This window comes from Halichoerus grypus, chromosome 2 (assembly GCF_964656455.1).
Source record: "Halichoerus grypus chromosome 2, mHalGry1.hap1.1, whole genome shotgun sequence".
NCBI lineage: Eukaryota > Metazoa > Chordata > Mammalia > Carnivora > Phocidae > Halichoerus > Halichoerus grypus.
The window spans coordinates 111,767,253-111,775,694 of record NC_135713.1 but is presented as its reverse complement, the minus strand read 5'-3'; positions in this window follow the sequence as shown (position 1 = coordinate 111,775,694).

Genomic DNA, 8,442 nt, shown 5'->3' with positions numbered 1-8,442 from the left:
TCAATATTTTTGAAGAGTACAGGATGACTGTTTTGTAGAATGTCCAGTTTGGAAGCCTCATTATCTCATCCAGATTAGATGCAGAGGGGCCACAAGGATGGGTTTTTTTTTTCCTTCCCTTGCACTGCTGCACATACGGCATTTTGGGCAGGAATACCCTTACCCTATAAGTATGACTGCCTCTTAGGTATGGGCTGTGCCTTACCTTACCTTACCTTCCTCTGCACATCACTGCACAGGCACCATCTCCCCCTGCCCCCAACAGAAGGCAGAGCAGCAAGGGTGGCCAAGAAGTTTGTGCTGGGCAGACCTGGGCTCTCAAGGGCCTGGCAAGGTTGCTGCTATCAGACATTACTGAGAGTTGTCAGACTGGCGTGGTTCAGAAGGGAAATAGCTAGATGTTCCCCTTCGGATCCCATTTTTGATAGTCGCAGGTGAACTCTCAGATAGGCTGGGGTCTTAGAACTCTGTCACAGTCTAGTGGTGGCCAGGCTGAGAGTGGACCCAAGAGGAAACAAGTGGGGAAGAGACTCCACAGAAGCTACATCTGAGAGGTTTTGAAGGCCTAAAGACTCTGGTGTATAACCTTCGGTATGTGGACAGAGTTTCTGGACTCAAGTAGAATCTGCAGGCAAAGGGACTGTCGTGCTGGGCTTCAGACAGAGACAGGAAAGCCCAGGAGGAGTTGAGACTAGATGTCTGGTTGAGTACAGGGACTTGGCAGATATCCATGATCTGCTTTAGCCAGGAAGCCAAGTTCCTCCTTGGAAAGGAAGCATGGGTGCTATAAGTTCAGAAAGTCAACGGTTAGAGGAGACCTTAGACTAAGAATTCCTCCAGGGCAGGAAGCCTTTCCTACAGTTTTGATTGAGCACTATGCTTGGTGGATGAGAGGCACCCAATCCTTGCTGTTGAATAAATGAATGGATGAATAAATAAGTAAATGGATATTATTTCTAAAGAAGCAGGGTCAGATTTAGTATTCAAGAGTTCAGTTTAATTGGGAGGATGTAAGAGTCAACATCTGAGGGTACAGATGGGAGATGGCAGAACATAGCATTTTGGGATACCTAAGTCAAGGATAATCCAGTTGGAAAATGGGGTTGAAACACAGTAAGTTGTTGAATGTATTACAATTTGTCCTCAATCCACCTAACTCCAGACTTTGCTCTGATGATGAGCTCATTGGTGTCCTAATTATCTGCAGGCAGAGGTCCCTTGTCCGGCCCCTGCATAGCCAGAAACGTGCCTGCCCCATCAGGGACATGTTCTGCTTCCATGAAGCTGGGAATGGGGTCACCAGGATGACTATTTTTCCTTCCCTGCCCTGCTTCATGGGGTAGAAACAGAGGGTAGGATGTGGACACACTCATGATATCCAGCCATAAAGTGGCATCCAAAGCTCACTCTCTCATATCATAAAAGCTGGGAAGAAAGTCCAGAAGTAGAAATGGAGAAATGCCGTGGAAAGAAAGCCCAGGAAGCTCCTAATAAAACACAGCATAAACATAAAGTTTTGGCACTTTAAGACAGGCAGGATAGCGAGGGGTCAGTGATAGAGAATTCAGCATCTGGAGTGCTAGAAGCTTCCAGCAAGATCTGCTAGACTGATAAAAGTGGCTCTGGAAGATCTCTTAATGGATGCAGGCACTGTGCAGGGGTAAAAAAAAGCCTTGTCAGGTGATTCAGAAGGAAAGTATTTTTAAGTTGAGAGGAGTGCAATTGTATTACCATCCCCACATTTAGAGATGAATAAAAAAGGCACAGAAAAAGGAAGTGGGCTGTTCTGGGGCCTCCCATAACTACAGTCCAGCTCAGCTTCCTTATATAGGTTTCTTTTTTCACACATGCTCCTAGTTTAGGTTTCTAAAACTGATGGGTTTTATTTGCAGGTTAAGCAAAACCTAATTTTTCTAAATACTCACTGAAGACAATGCTGGCAAGAACCTAATTTGGGTTATGACCGCTCCTAGCGCCCCCTCCATCCTATCCTCCTGAGTCCCTTAAAGAAGGTGGGTGAGCTCTTCATCTCTATGAACTTTCCCAACTCCTCTCCTCTCCTCTCCTCCCCTCCTCTTCTCTTCCTCTCTGTTTCTTTCTTTTTTCTTTTCTTCTTCTTCTTTTTGCCAGCGTGTCAGTGCAGCCGAGCCCTCCTGATCCCTGTTGGCTGTACGGACCCAGCTCCAGTTGTGTCCTCTTTTTACTGGCAAACTGATGTCAGCCTGGCTGGATTATAGCCCGGCAACCTTTCTGTTGCTAATGAACTGGCAGGGAGAACAAAACACTGCAGCTCTCCTGGAACTATTTTGTCATCTATCGTTGGAGCACATAAGACTTGGGATTTGGAAAAGAACAAATGTCATTGAGTCTGCTTGTTTGCCTTAGGATGTCAGGACCCCCAGTTCACCACACCCTGCGTGTTGATCTGATTACAGAACTCATGCAACTGACAAAAGGTTAAAGAAAACTCCACCCTTGCACTTCCCCACTCATTTCCCGCACTCCTGGCAGTCTTAGGTCAGGAAAATTCTTATATTTATAGTCCTGTGAAGGAGGGGCTGGGCGTGGCGGGAGGGGGTGGGTAGAGGGTGCAGGTCTGGCAGCTTCATAAGGGCTGCGAATTGGAAAGCTGGGACTGAAAGAGCCCGTAAGACCATTAAGACCAACATTCTCCTCTAGAGAAACAAGCCAGAGAGGCTGCCTGGTGCTATGGGTTGAATTGTGTCTCCCCAAAATTCACACCCAGAACCTCAGAGTGTTACCTTATTTGGAGATAGGGTCTTTACAGAGGTATAAGTTAAAATGAGGTCAGTCGGATGGGTCCTAATCCAATATAATGGGTGTCCTCATTAGAAGAAGTTTAGACCCACAGACATGTATTCAGGGAGAAGGACATGTGAACAGGAAGACAGCCCATCCACAAGCCAAGGAGAGAGGCCATGAACAGATCCTTCCCTCATGGCCTCAGAAGGAAACAATCCTGTTGACATTTTGATTTCAGACTTCTAGCTTCCAGAGCTATCAGACAATAAATTTCCGTTGTTTAAGCCACCCAGTTTATGTTGCTTTGTTAGAGCAGCCCTAGCAAACTATCACACCTGGAATCTTAGTTCTAGAATGGCCATGCCAGTTGGGTCTCCTGACTCTCCTGCCTGAAGTTCCTTGGGTCACATTGCCCCCTGCACTGGAGATAACACTATGAAGTTACCATTCACAGAAAACAAGAGTACTCAAGAGAGACAGTTTGTCTAAGAATTTCAAGAATAACATTTCTGTTCTTTCATGCTGGGATCTCTGTGTTTTAATAGAGGCAGGAAGATGTTCCCTACCTACTCCCATTCTATTCCGTTTTAAAAGCTGTCCCCATTTAACTCATTTCCCCAGAGCCCATGTGAAATAGGCATTCCCTTTTTATATAATTGTCTTAATTTTTTTTTAAACATTTTATTTATTTATTTGAGAGAGAGAGAGAGAGAGAGAGAGAGCACAAGCAGGGGGAGCGGCAGGCAGAGGGAGAGGAAGAAGCAGGCTCCCCACTGAGCAGGGAGCCTGATGCGGGGCTCAATCCCAGGACCCTGGGTTCATGACCTGAGCTGAAGGCAGACAACCGACTGAGCCACCCAGGCACCCTGTCTTAATTTTTAGTAATTGTCTCAATCTATTTTAAAAATTACTCACCTTTCTTTTTTGTAAGAACATCCTTAGCTTAGCCACTCTCCTCTTATGTCCAAACTTGTGTTCCTTACTTCTCATTAATGGTACCTTTGATTTCTATCAATTTAAAATTAAGAATGGGCTTCAATTTCATTTTTACACAGATAAACCTTGGCACTTTGTTACTGGAGGAATTTTTTTGAAGAATGGAGTGATACAGATAATTTGTAATAACTTCTCCCAAAAGGGTGCAATTCTGACCTCAAAGAAATTAAAACAGTATAATCAACAACAAAAATAGCCTTTACTATTAAGGCAGGTTCTTTTCTAAATTGATGTCCCCCTAAAGGGAGTATTAGGAGACTGGGGATTGACTGAGGACATGTGAAGGTTCTGTTCTCCCTTAAGTCTAGGTGCTGAGGGAGAGGCAGGGATAGTAAAGCATTTAGACTATCTGGGGAAAGCTTAGGGACATCCCAGAGAAATCCTGGCAGACACGTGAAGAGCATAAGGACAACCACTGGGCATGAGGGATTAGCCAGTTGGCTCCAGAAAAACATTCTCTGAGGAATCTGTACCTCTGCTACCACCCCAAAATTCATCAGTTGGGCTGGCCTGTGACATCAGGGACCAACCATTACACTGGCTTTGCAATATGGCTAGTTTGTATAAACCCCTGCATCACAGAAAAAGGTACATCCATTTGGGTTTGTGATCAGTGGCTCTCAGTGTTTAGGATTTCAAGAACCATCCCTCTCCCTCCACTAAAAGAGAGCACTGACAAATGGTTGGCAGCTTTTAATTCTGCCAAATGAAAATGTTATATAAAAAATAGTATCTTCTATCAACATCATTTCATACAAATACGAATATTTTAACGATTTTTTAACTTAAAAAGACAAAACCTAAGAACAATGACAGTTTTTCCCTCAAACAACATTTGGCAATCCTGAAGTGACATTTTTAAAAAATGAGGGATGCCTGGGTGGCTCAGTTGATTAAGTGTCTGCTTTCGGCTCAGGTCATGATCCCAGGGTCCTGGGATCGAGCCCTGCATCAGGGTTCCTGCTCAGTGGGGAGCCTGCTTTTCCCTTTGCCTGCCGCTCCCCCTGCTTGTGCTCTCTCTCTGACAAATAAATTTTAAAAATCTTTAAAAAATTAAAATAAAATAAAATAAAAAATGATATAATTTTTTTTTCACATGGAGAAATCACAATATAATATTTTATTTACCACTGCTGCCTCTGGTACTGTTGCTGGTGCTTGAGCCCTGGGGAGTTCTCTGAGCAAGCCCAGCATGCTCCCACTTCAGGCTGGATGGTAGGTTTGATAGGGATTCCCTGCCCTGAAATTCACCCCCTCCCTTTTGCAGCTCCCTGGTTTCTATAAAAACAGATGTCCCTTCTGAGAAACAAACTGAGGTTCTAGACAGGAGGGTGGTTGGGGGATGGGTTAGCCCGGTGATGGGTATTAAGGAGGGCACGTACTGAATGGAGCACTGGGTGTTATAGGCAAACAATGAATCATGGAACACTACATCAAAAACTAATGATGTAATGTATGGCAGCTAACATAGCATAATAAATAAAAAAAAAAACAAAAAAACCCAAAACAACAGATGTCCTTCCCAGAAATCTTTGCATCTCTTTCCAGGGTGAAGAATTAAAAGTTGTTCTTACTTAATAGTAGCTCCTAAAAATGCTTTGTTAGCTAGTATCAGTTCTCAAAAGGATATGCCATACGCCTCTACAAAGGTGATGTCCCCTCCTGTCTTAGGTTGGGTTGTCCCAGAAGCAGATTCTGAGATAAGGATTGGAGTTCAAGTAGGTTATCTGGAAGGGGATCTTGCTAGGGGGAATGGGGATGTGAGACAGGGAAGAACAGGCAGCCCATAAAGAGGAAGCATAAAAGCCCATCACCACTGGGGCAGCTGGGAGACCCCTAGGAAACTGCAAAGAGTACCCCTTAGAGTGCTGTACCACAACTCCCATCTGCTACTGGTGAGTTCTGCTCCTGAAGGCATTGCCCAGCACTTGCCACCAGCCCATGCATAAGCCACATGAGCTCCGTCAGCCAGAAAGTCTTCAGGCAGAGTCACAGAAACCACCTGCTTTTATGATAACGAGGAGCGCTAGAGGACGTGGGTGGGCACCAAGGGCATCCGCTGTACCCCCTCTGCAACCTCTCAAGTCTTCATATGAAATCACATCACTGACCATGCCTTTCAGTATAGAAATTAGGAAGACCTATGACGTACCTCAGCCACCGAAGGAAAGAAGAAGGGCCTTCTTCCCCAAAGAGCCACATCTTATTTTTCCACGGGTGGCCAATAATCTTCATCTCACATCTGTGGGCAAGGCTGCTGATAGACGTCATGGTAATAAAATTTTTATACTTAAGACACAGATCTCCCGCTACGACCGTGGGACTTTTACTAACAGTGACCCAGAGACAGTAAACTGACTCCAACAGTGTTATCACCTGGTAGTGGCTGCCCAGAGCACTCTACTGAGAATTCTGAAGTTTGGGAGAAGCAATAGGTTGATTATGGATTAGGACAGCTAGGTACCAATTCATAAGGGTGAAAAAAGAAATCACTAGAAAACTTAGAAACTCTAAACCTAATGAAGTGGAGAAAACTGTATTTTCAAGATCCTTTCAGGAACATATTATATGTGTATATATGTGATTGGAAGGAATATTTTTATAAGATCCTTGGAGGCTGTGGGTGAGAGACACAAAAGGCAGCACCCTCTAGACATATCTTGGGTACATCTGTTGGGTGGTGGTGGGGGGCAGACAGTCTGGGTTCTTTTGTTGACATGGAAGGTAAAAAAAAAAATCACTGAAGGCAAAATTACATTTACAGGTCTCATAACATGTCCTCAAGTCCCTAGTATCTGGGCCCTCAGAAAGTAATAAGCCTGTATAGTTAATGTGATGCAACTCTGCTGTAACAATATATGGCCCCTAACTAGCCTTCGGAAGTGGCCACAAGGGGCAGGTCCAGTAGGCTGCAGGACTTTCATTTTGCTGAGTGGATTGTGTGTGGTGGCAGTTGCCTTTAGCTGCTATCCTTACTCTTCACATGCCTAGTGCTCTGCTCCTCTTCTCATATTACATATTGACAAAATAAGTAAGTTAGGCCCCAACCTCACATAGTACCTGAAAGCACATTTCACATAAAATAATGAGCTAAATGTAAAAGACCAAAATTATTTTTTTTCTCCAGACCAAAATTATTTTAAAAATTTAAATTAAAAATTTGGTAACATCCAGTGTTGGCAAAGATGTGCACTCATGGGTATAATTTCACATCTATTTCTATTAAAATTTTGATGGGGTGCCTGGGTGGACCAGTCAGTTGAGCGACTGACTCTTGATTTCCACTCAGGTCCTGATTTCATGGTCATGAGATCCAGCCCTGTGTTGAGCCCTGCGGAGGGTGGGGGGTGGAGGGGGGCTCTGCACTGGTGCAGCGTCTGCTTGCCCCTCTCCTCCTGCCCCTCCCTACACTGGTACATATGTGCATGCCTGTATAAGCTCGCGCGCTTACTCTCTCTCTCTCAAATCAGTAAATAAATAAAATTAAAAAAAAATCTTTTTACTTCATTTCTCACTATCTATCCTGTAAAAATGCTCATGCATTGAGCTAAGATACCTATACAAGGTTATTCATTGCAGCATGATTTCTAATATGGAAAAATTGGAAATAAAATATTCTTCAGAGAAAAAATATTTCTCAAAGAAAAATTGCTAGAAATTAAGGTACATCCTTACAGACAGTTACACAGTTTTTAAAAAGTATAAGTTTATACATATTGACGTGGAAATAGCTCTAAGACTTACCATAATTCATTTGAATTTAACTTCATCTGTAAGATGGGGAGATTGAACTAAAAACATCTCTAAGAGTCCTTCAAATTTCATTCTAAAAAAAGGAAGTATGTCATATAGCTCAAGATTTTTGTGGTCTTAAAAAAATAGAATTAACCCTTTTTCATTTTTTCCCTTGGGAAAATCTGAAATTCACAAAACCAATAACCCCCTCTCTACTTTTTCTCCTTTCTCAAGGTTAAATCTACTTTATTTCTCAATCGAGAGGATCAAAACATCTTGGAACCTAAAAGTAAATAAGGAAACACTGAAGGTAAATATGTCCAAACAGCTTTACTAAGAAAAAAAAAACCCGAATGCATGGGTTGCGTGGGTTTCAAAGACAATACACTGCAGAGCCCACAATTAAATGAATCACTCTTTAAACCCTCCGTGCAATATTGGTGAAGTCTATCAGCAGTGATCTGCTCAGCCAGAAAAGGGCTGTGTTTGTATTGGGGAGGAGAGGTTTAAGAAGAGGCTCCTCATATGAACGACTGAGATGTCCTGGTTCCAATTAGAGGGGATTCCAAATTTACATGAGTCAAAAAGCAATCTCCTAGGAAACGATGAAATGTAAAGGATTTCATTTTAAACAAACAGGAGAGATAACCTAAGGAAGCAGAAGTTTTGTTTCCATGTTGACTATATTTCCATAACCACTTGAGAACCCAGAGTTCCTTTGTTGCACAAGTAAAACATTTGCTTAACTTTTCTGGACCCTCAGCTTCCCCATATGGAAAACAGGTATGGAACTTTTGACTCATCTTTCAGGGTCACTTTTGAAGAAAGGTGAATATTAGAAAAGACTTCTGGAAACAGAAGAGAACACATCAATCACTGAGGGAAAACCAGGACATAGAGCATAACAATAAATTATCCACTGGCTAAGAAAGTCCTGGATCCAATATA